The sequence below is a fragment of the Cinclus cinclus genome, chromosome Z (genome assembly GCF_963662255.1).
Source record: "Cinclus cinclus chromosome Z, bCinCin1.1, whole genome shotgun sequence".
Lineage (NCBI taxonomy): Eukaryota > Metazoa > Chordata > Aves > Passeriformes > Cinclidae > Cinclus > Cinclus cinclus.
Genome location: NC_085084.1, coordinates 85,077,478 through 85,096,598, shown reverse-complemented (window position 1 = coordinate 85,096,598; position 19,121 = coordinate 85,077,478). Strand labels below are relative to the sequence as shown.

Here is a 19,121-nt window from a genome sequence, read left to right as displayed (position 1 = left end):
CCTCAAACCCCACCTCCAGTGTCTCCACCTTCCTTTACCATGTTATATTCTAATAAAGGGTAGCAAGATGGATTCCTTTTGTATTTTTGCTCTCTTGGAAGTCTCCCAGAGCATAAAGGATATTTTAATCCTCCAAAACAGATGGAAGTGTAAATATGGGTTTTTTTCCTCCCTGAGGCCATCTTTTTTTTTTTTTGCAAAGGTTAAATGAATGCTCTAACAGAATATGCCTACATCAGCCCCTGAAGCTGAGGGGCTGATGTATGCACAGATCTTCTTATGCCATTTCACACTCCCGAAATATCTTAACAAGTTCCAAAATCCAGCGGGGGTGGGGAAGGACCAAGAGAAAGCCATGACACCTGGTTTTAGGAAGAGAAAAGCTCAGCACAGGAGTTGTGCCTGAAATACTTAAGATCTAAAGGTTTTCTTTAGATGATTTTATTGGAATTACCCCTTTTTCTTTTATATATACCAGATCTAGGTAAACTCACAGATCACAGCAGATAGCAGACAGGTAGGAATACTGAGGAGCTGAACACAGAAGATTCCTTTCTTCAAGTAACAAGAAACATTTTACGTTTCTGTATTTGCACAAAAAAGTTTTTCCACTGAGAAATTATCTGATGAGATAATTATTTTTTACTATGACATTATAACCATAAGGAATTATAACCAAGTCCTCTCATTAAGTGGCAAGACCACATCCTCGAATAAGCAGTATTTCTCCATTTACAGCTCCTGAAACATATACCCAGTGCACCTCAAGAACATAACACACAAAAATGGGTAAAAACCTGAGAATTTTGGCCAAGAACCTGCGAGCCTAGTTTGCTCAAAAGCCGCGAGGTACCGGCCGGCGGCGGAAGCTGCAGAAACTCTCTGGTGCCCTCTGCTGCCAGGCACAGCCCCGGGCTCGCCATCAAACACCCGTACCGACGGCACGGGTACACGGAGTACATGGGCATCCCGTGCCCGTACCTGGCAGCCCAAAAGTCGCTGCACACACCTGTATGAGCATCGACACCGAGGTTTCACAAATAAAACTATCCATTATCCAGCATATTTCTGCTGAGCAGCATTTCATCCCTTCCCATGCCAGCACCCTCTCCTGCACTCACTTCAGACAAGTCCTTGTCTTGCTGTTCCCCCGAGGGCATCTTCCAGGTAAACCCAGAGCATTTTCTACGGGGGAAGTTCTGCCTCTGCCATTCCTGGACCCGCCGGCCAAGTGCCCTGGGGCGTACTGCCACTGACAACAGCAGCTTTTGGAAAACCACCCGCCCTGCCTGCGTGGGGCCACTCTCCTCCTGCCCAGGTAGGCACACACCTGGCTCTGCATCCAGCAGTGACTGTGCTCATATCAACATCTGCCCACGGCTGCTCCCTGCGCCCCACGGCTTTCATGGGAGCACACTTAACTCCAGAGGGTAACCACGAGCCACGTGTGCTTGCTGAGCAGTGCAGATGCTGCTTTGGCATTCCCAAGTCCATCTACGGCTGGACCAGAGGAAGCTCTCAGCTGGTTTATTTCCCTTCCCACACTGTTAATAACATCGCATTTCCACTGCACTGGAGAAACTTCCACTGCAAATCAGCTAGAAAAAGGAAAAAGCAACAAGAGAGTATGAATTCTCTCCTACTTGATCACCTGCCCTCTAGTCAAGTGGCTCTGGGAATTCAGTCACAGCTCTGCTCCACCTCAGGGCCTCCCCGGGGCCAGGATGCACACAGCACACTCCCTCTGGCACACAAGCAAGTGCTGGAGAGGCAGGTCATTTGAAGAGGCATTCAGGAGCCGGATTATTTTTTTTAATGGTTTGAATAATTTATGAAAGCAACTGCCTTCAATGGATTTGTCTCTGCTCATCAGGGGAGCCATCAGTACAGAAGGGGAATAAGCTGTTAGCCAATCCAGTTCCAAGGGAGTACACATACTGGAGGAGATAGCTCCAGGGGTACAGCTATCACCATACTTTCTCCAGTAGTTAAAAACCAGATATACCCTAACTCAAAGTGGACTAGAAGCAGTGATAGAGGACTTCAAAAAATAGGCACAAGGTAAACACCTGCCATCTTTGTCATCTGCAAAGCCACAGCCACAAGCACTCTCCTCCCATCACAAACCACAGCGACAGGACACACATGAATTACAGAATTCAGCTGCATTTCAAGCAGCCTTGCTCACAATAGGGGTATACAGCATGACTTGCAATCCTACCAGCAGCCTGGAGCCTGCCTTCCCCAGCCCCATCACAGATCCTGGACACATGAAATCAAACCAGAAAAGTGCTTTTCAGAAAAAAACAGATAAAAAAAACTAAACTCATAACAAACTGTTATGCCATTAGAAGCACAGCTCCCTGACAATGAAAAATACCTGCAATTTTAACTGAAAAGTACTTCACATTTTCAACTTCCAGACAGCCACAATTTTCACTTACTTCATGATTTAGAAGGCAAAAGAGAGTAGCAAAGGCACACCATCAGCTGTACTTTTACAGGATACAAACAGTCTGAGTTGAGCCAGTACTTGGATTTTTGTATGAAATTCAGTAAGACACTTGAATTAAGAAGTTGGAAGGAAGCTAAAAGAAATATATGTCAAAGATACACTTATGCAAGCCAATACTAAATTCACAAAATCCCAATCTGCAGTATCTGTTCACCATCAGTACCTATCACAGACATGTAATTTTACAGGGCAAAATACAAAGCAGGCTACAGACACCCACTTACATCTACACTAACCAGCCTCTTATGCCCACCTCCACTGCACCTATGGGGATGAAATGCCCCACATTTGACCATCACCTCGGGGTGCTCGCACTTACTAATCCACTCTACGTTCTGGTTACTTCGGGTCACTGCACGTGTCACTGCAACCCTAATTCCATACATTTCTGAACTATTACGAGAATCACAGGAAGCTATGAGATGAAAAACCCTCTAAGATCATTGAGTTCAGAACAATTCCATGTCCCCAAGTGCTACCTCTAAATGGCTTTTAAATCTCTCCACGGATGGGCAGCCCTTTTGGGAAACACATTTTCCCTAATACCCAACCTAAACCTCCCCCGGCACAACTTGAGGCCCTTTCCTATTGTCCTGCCCCTTGTTCTCTGGAAGCAGAGCCTGACCCCTACCTGGCAGCATTTTCCTGTCCGAGTGCTGTGGAGAGCAAGGGGGTTTCCCCTGAGTGTCCTAGGGCATCCTTACTTGCTGTTAGAATGATTTCCTAAGTCAAAAAGAAACCCAAAAAAGCAAACTCAAGAGATTGGAACAGAAAAGAAATCTCAATCTCCAGAAGAAAAGTACAAGTTTCTCCAGTGCTCTACACTAGTAAGAGACTTCCCTTAGATTTAATCAAGAAGGAAATGGCTCTCAGACTCTGCAAACCTGCAGGCAGTGTTTTATAATGGCAAAGTTGATTTAAAATGGTCAGGACAGCCCACTGAGATGCAAAACCCAATGTATGCCTCGTAGTTAATCTTTCACAGTCAGGCAGGAACACGGTAACTGCTCTGCCCCAGTCTGAAGCCCTGCACAGCTCCACCACACAGAGGCACAGGAGCTGCAGCTCTGCAATACCAACGTGGTTTCAAACAACTGTACATTCACTTATTTGAAGGATTAAAACAGATTTTAAAGCACATGTAGGGAATATACCCCGTTTTACGGAAATCCTACTGACTTGAAACCAATTTCCTTAAAATATGTTAAGGCCACATCAATAGGATTCAGAATAAATTACACTTGGATTTAGTCTCATGTGTTTTGAAAGATAAAAGTTATGTTGCTTATGATCAGCATCAAAAACCGTTCTTCAAAACAACATATTCAGAGAAAGAAAATAACAAAGCTTTGGCATAGCATATTCTGCACACAGCTACCAAAGGAATGCTTGTTGCCCAATTTCAACCAAAATACTGAAGTTGATAAAACTTTTTAACTGCTGCTTTCATATAGTTTTAAGCTAGATACACAAGTTAATGAACAATTTGTAAGCATCATTAAAGAAATACAGGAAAACCCACAGGGAAGCTCATTTATACATTAAGAAATTAGTCACCTCAATAAAAGCTAAAATTGGATACCACTAATTTCCAACTGATAAAACCCTTCTAAGTAGATTGGAACATTTGCAGTAGAGCATTTTGTCATGCTTAGCCTTAAGAGAGCAGCAATGTCAAGCCTGAATTAACCTTCAGAAAAAGAGAATTACTGAGCTGGGGTTCATTTTATCTTCAGAACCAGCTTGTCCCCCAGCTATTGCCTGGTTGGGTTCTGCAAGCCTGGGCTTGGAGCTGCTTCTCCGCGCCCGCAGAGCAGAGGGCAGGAGCAGCCAGAGCTGCATGAACAACTCTGCCAGGGCACACCCAGCACCTGCAGGGGCTGCAGCCCTGCCGAGCTGATGGTGTTCCAGGGATTGCAGGCGCTGCACGACACCCACCTGGCTCCAAAGATGTCCTTCTTTGCCAGATCAATGCCGGACACCACCTTCACCCTGAGGATGCGAGATTCCTCCTGTGATAAAAAAGAAAGCGGGTTTAGTGTTTATGCTGCTGTAGGTAATTTTGTGGAGCAACAAAAGGTTAGCAGATAGCAGGAGTCTCTCCTAAGGAGGATCTGGAAAAGAACCAGCTCTTGGAAGTCTTATCTGAATCCAGCCACGAGGAGTATTTGAGTCCAGTCAGAGCTGTTAAGAGTTCAATAAAGAGAGTAATAGTAGATAACAGTAATAACATCACAGCAATAATATTGTAACAATAATAGCAATAAAAGTAGAAGAGTATTTGCTGAACAGGGCCATTTCACATCCTAAGTGATCCATATTGCCACGAATTAATTTTGCATTGACACTAAAGCTCTTCAAACACAAGGGAAATTATTCATAACATTTTAGTAATGAGAGCTGTCTGTGGTGTAAAAATTCAGGGTGCACAGTTAAAAATAAACCCTAAAAATTAAATTTTAAGCCTGTCTCACCACCTTGGTATACACGTAGAGAGCTCCAAACCAGCTGACACAGTTCACCGACAGATGGCAAGTCCTGCAGATGCACATCACTGGAGCATCAGCCTGATGCTCAGTTTATCACTTCATTACATGAAGCGCCTGAGGAACATCACTAAGAATGGCCTTTTTTTACTTCATTTTTATTCACCCTGTTTGAGCAGCACAAAGATGCCACTGAAATGAAACCTGGAAAGTCTTCTACAGAAACAGGTTCTGCAGTCCCCCATATCAGTGATACCTTCTCTCCTCTGATAAGCCTCCCAGAGCTGCAAGATGCTGGACTCAATTACAGTAACTTGACACTGCTCCTTGAAGCCTGTTCAGAAAACAATTACACTTTCCCACAGCTTGCTCCTGGTCTGTTTGCTTTAGGCAGCTGAAAGCCAGACACAGCTTTGTCAGCTGTCTTGGCACAGATTTTCCGACTATGAGAAGGTCAGGACCAGACCCAAAGTAAAGCCATACCTGGGCAGCCCAACTCATCCCTCTGGAAGGACTCGCAGAAACGGGATCAGAAAACAACAGTCCCATTGCACCTGTTTGCAGGGCAAGTTCCACCCTGGCACACGTCCTGCCCGAGAAACTGGGCTGCAGTAAAACAACATAAGACACAAATCCTTCCTGTAAACCTGGTGTTTGGTATTCTCCCCAGCAGCACTTAACACTGCACGGTAGTTTCTAATTAGGGAACAGGCTTTTTTTCCCCCAAAAGGGCCCAAAGCTTAGCTGAGAGGCAAACAAAACAGCATGTGAAAAAAGAGCAATTCAATGGATGCACTTTAGCGGATATTGAATTTTTTTCCTATGTACCATGTGCCTGGTTTTCTAGAGCATTTTTAAAACACAAAAGGCAATGAACTTATAAATTGCGATCAAGAGAATTCCTTCAATAAGAGAATACAGCGTAGAAAAACCCAAGCAGGAACTCTGAACAGGACTGTTCAGACCTCACCGAAGCAGAACTAGAGAAGTTCCAATAGCCGTTTCTATGTTAACAATGCTACACAAATTCCCTCTAGCAAAGTCCAACATCAACTTTGCTAGAGTGTCATCTTCTTCCTGCACTCTGCATATTAACTGATTCAAAAGAAATCAACTGAAAACACAAACAAATCATCCCCTCCACCATCTTTGAGAGATAAAAAAATGCAAGAGGAGGTCCCACTACTGGAGGATCCCTGAGTTTCGCAAGATACAAAAGATAATGCTCCAGAAGATCTAAACAGATTCTCAAAAGCATACCTGAAGGGTCATATGCACTTTAAGTATCCCAAAAGCTATGACCCAGTTCCCTCCTGCGAGGAGGCTCTTAGCTTCTCCTCAGTATTCCAATTTAACAAGCACAACAAGTGCTTTTGCAAATGTTTGTTCCAATTTTCACATACACAAAATAGGTACACATATATATGTAATGTTATTTAAAAAACAGCTAAACCACCTCCTCAATCACTGATTGTGTTAATACATATGTGCCATATGTATTAACTTTTGCTGACTCCTTGTATGGCAATTTCTTCCTTTATCTCCAAATGTGCTGTGTCCAGGTAAAAAAGGAGTTAAATTATTTCGGCAGCAGCGAGGTGATCTCACTTCATTGTCCACCAAAAAATCAGATAAAGGATTGCTTGGCTGGGCACAGCCTGAAACTCACAGAGTACCAATTACCTGATGCAGGTTTCCACCCAGCCCTCTCCAAAAAGACTGTACAACAAAATTAGGATTTTGGTTGGTTTTTGTTGTAAACCCAGGGCACAATGACAGAGACCTCTAACCACAGAAAAATTCTGCATGAGAAGACTCAGACTCCAAACCCCAGATAATGAAGTGATCCCACCACAAGCAGAGAATGGGATAAGGAGACAGATCAGGAGGATTAAGAAGCGGGGATCCAACATGGCAGACAGTGAGGCTGAAGGATAACTAATGTACAGCTGGAGTCCTCGCTTGCAAGTGAACAAAAGACAGCAAGCAAAGCAGGGTAACAAGGCTGATGAGAGACACAGCACAGCTCTGCGGGACTCCAGCCAAGGAACCAGGTACACACGCTGCAGGAACAAGGCTCCTGCGGAGGAGCCACACCGAGGGAAACCTGCAGGGACAGAGAGCCTCTTCCAAGCACCCGCGGCTGAGCCACCACCGACACCCTTCCCCAAGCACCACATGGAATGGGTGAGGGACAGCTCCCTGCTGGAGCAAGATGGCTCTTCTGTGGGACTCTAAAAAAGCATTTGCTTAATTAGCCTGGCTGCATCTTAAACGGGAAAGAGATGCCACAAGCAATGGTGTAACTGTGAGTTCTCCCAGCTGAACAGCTTCAGGTGCCACATGGACTGACACTGCTGAGCACATACTCAGACTCAAACTGCCCAGACCACCTGATCCACACAAAAGCTGCAGAGCACAATTTATTGGCTGTTAAATATCTGGAATGAAAGACTTCCATCAGTGATCAAGTACCTAACATATTCTTAAAGAGCAATTTCCCCACACAAACTCCTATTTTCTGGCAAGAGTGTCCCATATCCCTTTGAGTCCGCAAGCAGTGGAGGCAACTGCACGCTACAGGACACAATCTTGGGATACTCCTTCCCTCCGCCTGCACTCAAGAGGCCAGCACTCACCCTCATCTGCTTATCATCCCGCCCCATCCTTCCACAAGCAGCCAAATTTTCCTCCTTGCAACATCACAGAGATCAGGAGGCAGGAAATAGCAAGCTGGGAAGAGTTAAGGGGAGACGAGGCTTCAGAAATCACTTGCCGCTTGAGTTGCCTTTTGCCAAGGAAGAATCTTTGGTTCTGCTCAGAGTTGAAATTACACAGCAGAAAGAAATACTTGTCTGGTGATGAGATTAAACTGTATTCACCTTCTGTGCAGGAAGTGAACACCTGACTGCAATTTTTGTATTCCATTGAACTCCCTGCTTTGTAAAGCACATATCATAAGCTGCTATTTGAAGCACAGTTCGAAAGAGAAGTTCAGCTCACCCCACAGACATTTTTCTATCCTATTTCAACCTTGCTTGGAGCATACTGAGCCTGGAAGAGCTCCCTACCCTGGGTGGCTCCTGCTTCCAGAGGCCAGGCTGTGCTGTGTGCAGCCCCAGAGCTGATGCTGCAGTTCCACTCTGGCACCTCCAGTGCAGAACACAAGCAGGAATTCCAAGCAGTCTGCCCTGAGCACTATGATTCAATGCACTGGTGAGGCTGGGCTGCTGGGAATGTGAGGCTGTGTGTGCCGGTGGGGATGGCTGTGGAGCTGTGAGCATTCCTGAGCTGTCCCTGCCCCCAAACCCAGCCTCCCCAGCTGCTGCAGCCCCTGCCCTGAAGGGCCTGGTTACCTATTAGTGCTGAGCTCCACTGCACCTCACATCCACACCGAATTCTGCTTTGTCCAATCATTAACGTGAAGTTTACATACTTCTGCCTTCCCAAAACATGTCAAAGGTTACAGAGTTCTCCTCTTTGCTGAAGGATAACCTTTACACAGGTTGTGTTCTCTTAGCTGCAGTTCACAGTGCCATTTCAGAGGACTCTGCTTGTTTAGACAGAACCAAGCTGTGCAACTGGAAGCCTACCATAGATCAAAACCCAGACTTCATCAACAGTGAACAAACCTCAACTCACCTCAAAAAATATGAAAGAAAACAGATGTATTTCCAGATTTAGGAGACTTTTGTATATATATTTATCTGTATGATCCACGTTTTGTTAATTCTTCGTTAAACACACACCACATTCACTTTCTCCAGTTGCTCTGGAAAGCCAAGTAATTCCTAAGACCCATTAAAGCACTTACATAAAGAAAACTTATTAAGTCCTACCCTTGGATTAGTAAAATACCCTGGAGCTGGGGAGTTTAGGGAAGAGTTGTGACAGCAGAAGAGAAAGAAGGCGGGCCAAACACAGTGTCCTGAGCTGCCTTCTCCCCCACAGGCATGGTGAAACGCTGTCCATCCAAAGGGTGATACGGGAGACACAGCTCAGCCAGCACTGGCTACACCTGCACACAAGTGCTGTAAAACCAACCCGAACAAGCTTTGGAATACACGTGTGCACGTTCCGAATGCACACTGAAAGAAAGCCACAGCAATCCAGCCTGGTGTAAGAAGGAAAGCTGCAGATGTCAGCTTCCACCAGGACAGACAATCCCATGACACATGTAGCATACGCATTAAGAGACCAGCCTGAAATAACAATCGATGGGGGTATAAAATTAGAAGGTTGACTCGTTTAAATGAACAGACAAGTGTGAAAGGCACAACGGCCGGATCAATAAAAACCCATATTTGAACAGCTGTCACGCAAGGAACATTAAACATTTAACGTATTTTTCCAAAGGTATATAAACCCACCTCCGAGCTGAGCAGCCCAAGATGGGCAGGTTGACTCCCCTCCTTTCCGAGCTGCACACAGCCCGTGTAGGGTGCCAAGCTGTCCCCTGGATGCACCAGGAGCTGCACTTACCGCGGACCCCGCGCCGAGACGAGAACTCCAGTGGGCACCGCTGCTCACCTGCCGCCTCCGCCTGCACACGCGGAAGTTCAGCCAGAAGGAGGCAATAAATGGCCATCACCAAGGCAACGAGGGGAAAGGCCAGAGAGCTTGGGTTTCACCTGGAGAGAGCTTCACCTGAGCCACGGTGGGGGAGTGTTGGTTCGGTTCAGTTTGGCTTTTTTTTCCCCCGCTCTCTGTGTTGAGACATTTTTGATTCCAACCCATGATAGGTGCCAGCGAGGTAAATTTCCACTGACTGCGAGGAGAGAAACCAGATCCCACTGGAATGTTACCTGCACGTAGAGACTCTGTGAATCCGGTTTCATCCACTGAGCACCTCATCTCTAATTTTATTATATCTGAAAGTTTGCAAAACATAACGTACTAAAAATGATAACACATCTTTAACTAGGTGTTTTGGTGGCAAAACAAATCCAAATGGAAAAGACAACAAACCTTTAATTCAATGTTTTAACTGTGGCACTTCTGGTTTCCTGAATGAAAACTCAGACATGCAACTCAGTGTGCTACACACACACAGTCACCCAAACACACACTGCTCTTAATTCTTCCCATATGCAGGGGGAACATCACTCTGGATCTGCAGTTCCAAAGCAAAATCAACTGTGTGCCATCTACTTAAGGGCCAACGTTGGCCACAACAAGCATAATAGTCATGTTAGGCTTCTCCTAAATCTCCCAGTAACTGAAACCAGAAGAGCTGCGCTGATTCTTACTTTGATTTGGTGGATTAAACCAAGCCACATAGGGCTGAGTAAAAAAAAAAAGTGCTTTAGGAAGCTATTCTCCTGCAGAGAGTATTCCCAAATTGGCTTATCCTGTTCCCTTACATCAAACAGTGCTGGGCAGCCCAGGAGGGAGAATCCAAGTGGGGTGCCCTGTTTGGTGGGCTGTCACCATCATTCCCAGGGAAAGCAGCCAAGAGCACCCCAAGGAACCAGCTCGATCTCTGAGGACATCACAGTGACTTTCTGAAAGCCATAGCAACAGAATGTGCTACGTCTCACTATAATTCTTGCAATATCTTACTAATCTTGAAATTGTCAGTGGCAATTTTGCCAACAGTGTTTGATAAAATCTCAGTTGTGCAATGCAAACAAAACCATGTACCAGGGTATGACCCAAATCTCCATTCTCCTTTGCAAGTTCAGGACAGAAAACAAACTTAAAAGGTCACTTGGTTACAACTCATCTGGCTCAAGCAGGGACATTAAAATCTCCTTTCAGCTTTACCACAAGCAGCCTAGGAAGCTAGCTCAGAACTTTGCCCTTGCACATGTTCATCACACTCCTCCTCACCAAAACCAAGAGTAAATCAAACTGTGCCTTTCTTATCCACAGAGTTCTTCACTGCAGGATGCAATGTACTTGTAAAAACCCCATTATTTTCTCCACAGATTGCAAAATTAGAGCAACTAAAACTAAAAGCTTTTGGAGAAAAGGAGGCTATGCAGTTTGGATCACAAAGACCCTCCTGGCTACAATGCATTGGTCAGTTCATGGAGCATACCTGGTCCTCCAGAACACTTCTGGCTGAGCAAGGATTCTCACACAGCAGCAATCATAAGATAAAGCAAACATCAGTAAGCAGTAAAAGAACTGCAGAGTTTGGAGAACTATGGTATTCATAAGCTCAGATATTTTTAATAACAGAAGAACAGTAAATGTTTTACAATAGTGATTTAGGTTCTGTTTCAGTCCTCTGAAGAAGAGGGACTATATTCATGTTTTCCTTGGCTGCAGTGACACCCTGAGCAGAAAAAAAACACCAGGCAGAATTTCATCAAGGCACAAGTTTGTCTTAGAGGGACAGTACAATGATGCTGCTCTTCCAGGAGGCCAAGGCAGCAGGAAAGAGCACACAAAACTGGAATGAGCAAGTGAGAACACAGACACCAGGAGTGGTGCATGGGGACCAAAGGTACCCCCACAACAGCGACAGTGCCTGGGACCAGGAGTCCACACGCCCAGGCCAATGCTGAAAGCACACAATTAACAAACAACAATCAAACCACAGTGCTGCCCTCCTGAAAATCTGCTCACAAGGTATTTTTACTACATGTTTTAAAAAACCAAGTGTTCCAAGTGAATTGTGATCTGTTTTTATATAAACCCACTGAACTCCCTGCAGTTAGATATACTTGAGCAATTTTAGAAAGCGTGTTGAACCAGGCCACCTGTGAGCTTTGGAAACACCTAAGAGGATGCAAAAGAACTTCCATTTAATGGACTTGCTGTACCACACAAGACTTTTTTCTCCTTATGTAACTTTCAGACCTATTTATATCACTTAAAGAATTCATGTAAGTAAAACACAGTTTTCTGCACACCCTCACTGACTGTGCTCTCCAGTGTCTCATGCAGCAATCACAGAACCATTACAGCTGGGTGAGACCTCCAAGATAACCAAGTCCAACCTTCGACCCGATACCACAATGCCCACTGACACCCTAAGGGCAGGAGAGTATATTTGCTGACTCATCAGGCATACATTTACATTTGCCATACATTTACAGTCTAGGAAAGTCTCTTTCCAAAGGAAACCTTGATCTGCTTTTCTTTGGACAAGATAAGAGAAGTGTTTAATCTTTGGTGGGAGCAGAGAAAAAGAAAAGCGTTTGGTACCTGTTGCTATTAAAAACCTGAACAAAGCTTTCACTGGGAATAACTGGTACGTTTGTAGCAATCTGTGGCCTGACAGTGACTCCCCTGTATGGACTTAGCTTTAAAAAGACCCAACAAAATCACCCTAAGACCACATCCAATCTTGATGTTGCATGACAGACCAGCACCAAGCCCATCTGCACCCAAACTGAACATTTACTGCAAATTTTAACAGAAAATTCCTAAAGAAAAAAGTCTGACAGAACTTCTTTTCCTTCCCTCTGGGGATACAGAAACCAAACTGATTGATTAAAACACCAAGGTTTTATTTGGACAAGTATCCCACTTTCTGACATGCACAAACTACCATAAGCAAAGGAATGATGATTCTGTGTATAGGACACTGGTCCTGACACTGGCAAAAGAACAAGGCAGGTTGGTTTAATTTCAAATCCTCATTATCCTCACATCAGGGTCCAGCAGTACTTCAAAAGTGACTTGGCAAAAGAGAAACACTAAAAATCCATGTCCCCAGTGGATGTCTGACAACCCTGTCCAGTAACAAGAAAGGGTCTGAATTCCCAATAAGCAGCCTGCATAAGGACCCACAGAAGGACCTGACAGGAGGACTTGCTTTGAAAGCTGCTCTAGCACAACACAAAGGCTTTACCTTTCACTAGATCAACCTCTGATACACTCATATTTTAATTATTAAAAAAAAAAAATTAAACATCATGAACTGGTGTTTTTTGATCTCATGAGATGCACTAGGCCCTAAACATTCAAACTTTTAAAACGTGAAAAATTATACCTTACACCTAATACAATCATCTTCCTTTTTCCTATGTGAAATGGCACATAAATCCAGTGTAACACTGTATTTTAAACTATCAGCTCCCACAAAAATCCACCGATTTATCCAAAAGCCTCCATCAGTATGCAGGGGACATACCCACTCCCCACCCGAATTCAGCAGTAATGAATGACTCTCTTGCTTACTCTGGTTAATGAGATTCCAAACTCAGGGCCAGGCTGGGCAGGGCTTGGGGCAACCTGGTCTAGTGGAAGGTGTCACAGAGCAAGCAAAGATCCTGTATGACACAGGGGAAGTGAGCTGCATGCACTCCAGTAGCCCAGCTAGTTGCCAACCGATCACACAAACATGTTTATGTAACCACAATCTATATTCTTGCTAGATATTTAATGATTCCAAACCATAAACCATCAGTGGCTGCACTGTTTAATGACAAAACACACATTCAATAAATGCGTAATCCAACAATAAACTGTGATTGGAGGCTCATTTCTAACCCAGATAATTCCAGGGATCGATTCCACGGCACACACCCACAGCCCAGAGCTGCACCTGTGGCTGTTTCACCTGGAAGAAGGTGGGACAGGGAGCTGCTTAAACAGGCTTTGCTGGAAAAACCTTGAAAGCAGGAAAACTACACCAACTGACAAGGAAAGGCCAGTGGGATTCTTAAAACCTGAAATACCTCTGAACTGCCTCAGTCTCAGAAAGACACAAGGCTCAGGTACCCTGAGTGATGGACACTCAGCCAGCTGGGACATGCCAGGCTGGCAGAAGTGTTTGCCAGAGGGAAGAGCTGGTTACACTGCAATTACCCTGAGATACCAGAACCCACAAGTCACCTCTCTAACAGCCCCTGGAGTGCCTCAAGTGAGGTAGTGCTCTTGTTACTGTTCTACAGAGCCTGGGGAAAATGGATTTACTTGTGCCTCACTGGACAAAGTGTGCTGGGGGCAGAAGCAGAGAGGCTGAGGGAGGTGGGTTTGCTCAGACTGGAAAAGGCACTAACTCCTAATTCCTGTGGATCACAGCCTGGCATCTGCAGGGAATTCAGCCTGTACTTTCCACTTTTTAGCTGTTGGAATAGCTTACCTGCAGTAGCTTTAGCTCAGAGCAGAAGCTGAAGATGTCTGTTTTCACAGAGACACTACATTTTCTGACACAGTTTGATTTGTTGCATGAATCATCCCATTATCCAACCAGAAATTAAATTAGATCTTCCAGCTCTTGGCTGCAGTTAATAATTAATGTTACTGTATGAGTTTCCAACCTCCTCTGGTGAAAAAATTCTTCCAAACACATTAACATTTCAGTGAGTGGTGTTGTCAGCCACTCCAGCACTTTACTCCTTTAGCTTCTCTTGTTCATCTTGATCAAGTTTCTTCTTTTAAACAAATAACAAGTCATAGCCTCTAGTGGTACCTCTTATCCATGAAGGCTTTGCTCCCCAGGAATTTCTCATTTGGAGAAAGAACCCCTCCATTACAGCCGCTGCCCAGATTAGGGGAGAAAAACCAGCCACTCAAACAGTGAAAAGGCCAAGTCAGTGGGGAAAGGATCTGCCCTCACCAGAAACAGCTCGTGACAGGCTTTTGGATCCTGCTTGTAGTCCTGCTGTTTCCAACCTACTTGCACACCACGTTCTGCCTCCTTTTCCCCCTTCCTTTCCTGCTCACTTTACAAACACAGCAGCCCTTGACAAAGATTTGACTCTTTCTGCTCATTATGAGTATTTATTAGTCATACAAATGGATAGCCTAGGGCTAGCAGGCTCTTCCACCTGAGAACTGTGGTGTCTCACAAAGAGGAAGAAAACTGTTCAGTTACTAACCCAGGCTAAAGGCTGACTAGATTTGGGCGACTGAGCAGGAGCAAACACAGCCCCTCCTGGCTGGAAGGACAAATCCCACAGTGGAATTCTTCACTTTTTCTCCAGTGCATCCACTGACATACAGGGATATGTTATGAACAGCTGAAGATGAGAACAGAATTTAAGGTGGTATGAAAAATAACTGGAGTAAAAGAATATGCCAAATGCAGGAGACTGAGTAATTCAGCTGCAGAAGTTCTTCCCCATGCACACGTGCACTGAAGGTGCTTTTGAAGAGGAATAAAGTAGGCACTATCTTAATTTAAAGGCATTTTCTTCCTTTTAATGGAATATGCTTGTCTTTTACACACTGTAAAAGAACAGAGTCTAAAGAAAAACAAGTACAGTGGTAGTGATACTGAGTGCTTTTTTTGGTCTGTATCAGTAATTTCCGCATATATTGATGGAAGGCTGGGAAGGGTTTTAGGAGGGGTTAGAGTGTTGCTTGCATTGGTTATTGGATTTGGGGTGGCTATTTGTTTTGGTTTTTAGTTGTATTGTTTACGGGGAATTCCTTAAAAATTTGTGAAATTCTATCAATAAATAGATTGTTGCCAGACCAAGCTCAGAGGTTAGCTCAGTCTCTTGTCCCCAAAATGGTACTTGACACTGACTAGACTAAGAAACGCTCATTAAAATATTCACCACTCATTATCTAAAACAAAGGCTGCACTTTGTGTCCTGCCAGGCATTCTGGATGCAAACTGGGGCTCCATGCCCCAAACAAAAGGCACATTCAGAATCTATGTTTTGCAGAAGCACTGCAATAGGGTCAGTCATTCAGCATCCCAGAGCAGGACCTTGTCCTGGGGAAGCACAGATGCATGTTCCTCCAAGTGGCAGAAAAGGAAGGGAGCAGAGGCCACAGCAATGCTGAATTCCTCAGGCAAGGTACAGGCAGTGGATCAGCTTCCACAGCAACCAGTTGTGTAAAGAAATTATTGCTTCTACCTGCTTACACATGACCCTGTATCACATTGCTACCTGCAGAGATGATGAGGTACACACGGGGCTGGTTGCTCCTGACACCACAAGGACTTTCAGAGAGCTCAGTCAACAACCTCGGGAATAAAGAACAGGATTTTTCTTCCAAGAACACAAATGCATATTACAGTGACTGAAGTACAGCAGCGAAAAGCTCTTGGGATCACACAAATTAACACAAGTCTGAAGAACAAACTCAGTTTCCTCCAGGCAGGTTTAAAAGAAGTCACATCCCCTTCCAGAAATAACAAGATGATCTACACAAAGTCCAATTTTTGTACAAAGCAAAGGGAGAAAACCAGCTTGGAGCTGCAGAGCCCAAACTGCAGTGGCACAGAACTGCCTCCTCTAACAGGCTCCCACTGGAGATGGCCTAGGGCTCCACAACAACACACCACCCAACACATTCCATGGGATGCTATCTGTTCTGTATCCAACCCATACTGCAGCTGCTTATACTGAACACAGCAAAATCTGCTCCAAAGATCAGGGAACAGCTCCAGGAAACACAAATGCTAGTAAGGAACTTGTGACACTAAGCAAAGTGCTTAAGTGGTCAGCAAAAAAACCGAAGTTGCCAGGCACAGCAACACCCTGAGGGCAACTAAATCAAACCAAACCACCGCACCTGGGTCAGCAGTCTGGTTTGTGAAGACTTAGTCTGTGTAAAGCACGAGACCCAAAATATGAATGAGGGTGGCTGTGTTGAGATTTATTCGGCAAGCGGAAAGTTTAGTGCAAAAAAGTTTAAAAACCCCAAACATTCTGGAATTGCTGCGGGATCCAGGTAAGCTCCGCTCATCCCAAGCTCTGCAGGAACATGGGTGAGCACTGAGTATGCTCTTGCAGAGCCCTGGCAGTGCCTCCTAACCCAAGGAATCAGCTAATATCTGCTGAATCCCAGCTTGCCTTCCAGCGCAGGCTGCAGAGACAACAGGAGCGGCTGCAGCCCTGGGCAAGGAAAAGGCAGCAACTTGCGGGGCACAAACCACAGCCTGACTTGTCAGAAGGCAACCTGAAAGTCACTGGCTTTGAGAAACAGCCTGCCAAGGAACAACTTCATGGAACAGGTGTCCTGCAGAGGGATTTATTCTCTCTTCCCAAGCATTTTCATAATGAGGGGAAAAAAAAAAAGAAACAAAACAGCACAAAACTCCAATAGCCAGACAAACAAAGGAACTCAGAGGGATGCTAGAGAAAAAGTACCAGTTCCTCCCATGTAACCAAAAACCACCAAGAGACAGGAACACATCTAAACCAGAAAGAGGTTCCAGTGCAACATGTAAGCTTCCAAAGATTCAGGGCAGCAATGCGAAAGAAATTAATATTATTTACTGTCCCTTTGCAACAACTTCATCCTGCTTTGCTTGGACCATCTCAGTGGCAGCATTTCAGCTCAGTCACTTCCCAGCTTGCCCACAGTCCATCCTCACAACAACCAGGCCAGAGCTACCACTAAACTTGAGTAAGCTGGAATAATGAAAGATTCTCACAATTAGTTTTCCCAAGTAATTGCTTGAATGTAAAAGGGTAATTTTTATTTAATAATGAGAGTGCTGGCCAGCCCAGCAGACACCTTCACTGGCACAGAAAGCCAATGCAATTTGCTACTATCTCCTGATAGACATATCCAATATTTCTGCATCCAGAGCAGCAAGTGCTCTCTCTTCCAACACTCTCAGCTCTAAAACAGTGATCTGTACATCTTATTTCCTTATCCAGCCTTCCATAAAAACTATAAGTGAGGTCAGAAAACCGTAAAAAACAGTAAATCAATGTACTCCCTGTCCTATGCCATCATGTACCTCCTGCCTCTAATGCACCTTCCAAACACTGAAAGCATTTATGGAATATTAGGAAGGAGAGGAAGAAGGGGACTCTCTCCATGAAAAAGCTTTTCAGAGGTGATCACACAGTGCAGGTTGTCCTCTGTCTCAATTACCCACAGTCCTGTCTTTCTATCTGACTGGAAGACTTGAGATTTCTCAGAAAGAAAAGCCTCCTTAGTGTCACTGAAACAGCAAGGATGTTCCAGTCTGAGTGGCATCACTCCAAAGACTGACACAACATTAAATGGCCAGTTTGACAGTGGAGAGGACTTAAACCTCTCCTGAAAACTGCAGGGAGTACCACCTCTATCTAGGAAGACAGAGCACAGACTGCAACCACAGATGAAATCCAAAGGTCAAGAATTGTCCCTAGTGCTGAGCACAAGCCCCTCACAGCAAAGACCACCATGCTGGCCCTTCAGCCTCTGCTTGCTCTTGAGTTTAATACTGAGTCCCAGAGACACAAGCAAGAAAACGATGGGCAGCAAAACTGAGGCCACCAACCACATCCACAGGAAACATACGACCCAGGTGAATGCCAGACAGAGGAAATCAGGAAGCCCTGATAAGAGCTGTGAACAGCTTTTATCACACTGAGGTCCTGGATTTTCAGCCATAGCACGCTCACAGGGAGCACGAACACAGACAACATGTTCCTCCTGACGAGCTGTCCTCCCCACACAACCCGTCCAGAACAAAGGCCAGCTGGGGGAGGCAGGGAGTTCCTGCCAGCTCTGACCTCCAGGACAGGGACAGCACCCCAGCCCTCAGGCTCAGCCTATCCCCATGGCAGTCCCAGTGCCCAAGACCCCAAAGACACCAGCAGGGCATGCCTTGGGGTGCCATGCCAGCCCCAGGACACAGGTAGGGCCTGTCTGTCCTCCTGATGGCAGCTACCTCGGGTCACACATCCAGCAACACCCACGTGACAACCCTGGTGTCCACCAGCCCTGGCGTGCAATTCCAGGCTAGGGGATCAGCTACTGCACTGCCTCTTCACCTTCCCAGGAAACATCAGGAGATGCTGAGTGCTAAACCACCAAAACCAGCCAGTTTCCACAGCAACAGTGAGCAATGACACAGAGCTTCTGCAGCACATTCCAGCCTTATCAAAGGCTATCTGTCTATGGGCATGTGCTCCAGCCTGCAGTGACATCAGGCTGGGGACCCCAACTCCACTTCCCAAATGCCACAGTTTTGGTGTCTGACACACAGAGCTGACCAAAAGTGGTGCTTAATGATTTCCCTCACCAGGTACAGCTGCAGCAGCCATTTCAGCACTCACGTACGACCTCCCTCTCACACAGACCCTACTTCCTGTCCAAGTTTTGGGAATGTGAAACAACAGCTTCACCCCCTGTAGGGCACAGACACTCAGAGCTGCTGGGAGCCATGCAGCATGTGCTAGACCAGGGTACAGGTACCTGTACTGAATTACAGCTGATCATCTCTCCCCAGAGTGAAATGACATAACACAAATGCACGT

General features: G+C 45.3%; 1 protein-coding gene across 5 annotated transcripts in view; it reads right to left on the bottom strand.

Annotated features, from left to right (window-relative positions):
• The window catches only part of NEDD4L (NEDD4 like E3 ubiquitin protein ligase), an 86,541-nt gene that overhangs the window by 57,053 nt on the left and 10,367 nt on the right, over positions 1-19,121 (bottom strand). For 2 of the 5 annotated variants that reach the window (XM_062514076.1, XM_062514078.1), the window contains exon 1: positions 4,454-4,538. The exons of 1 other annotated variant lie outside the window; for it this stretch is intronic. The gene's annotated coding sequence lies outside the window, so the exon portion shown is untranslated. Of the gene's footprint in view, positions 1-4,453; positions 4,539-19,121 lie in introns of those variants that run through there. 2 more of the 5 variants (XM_062514079.1, XM_062514075.1) reach the window with 2 other exon arrangements.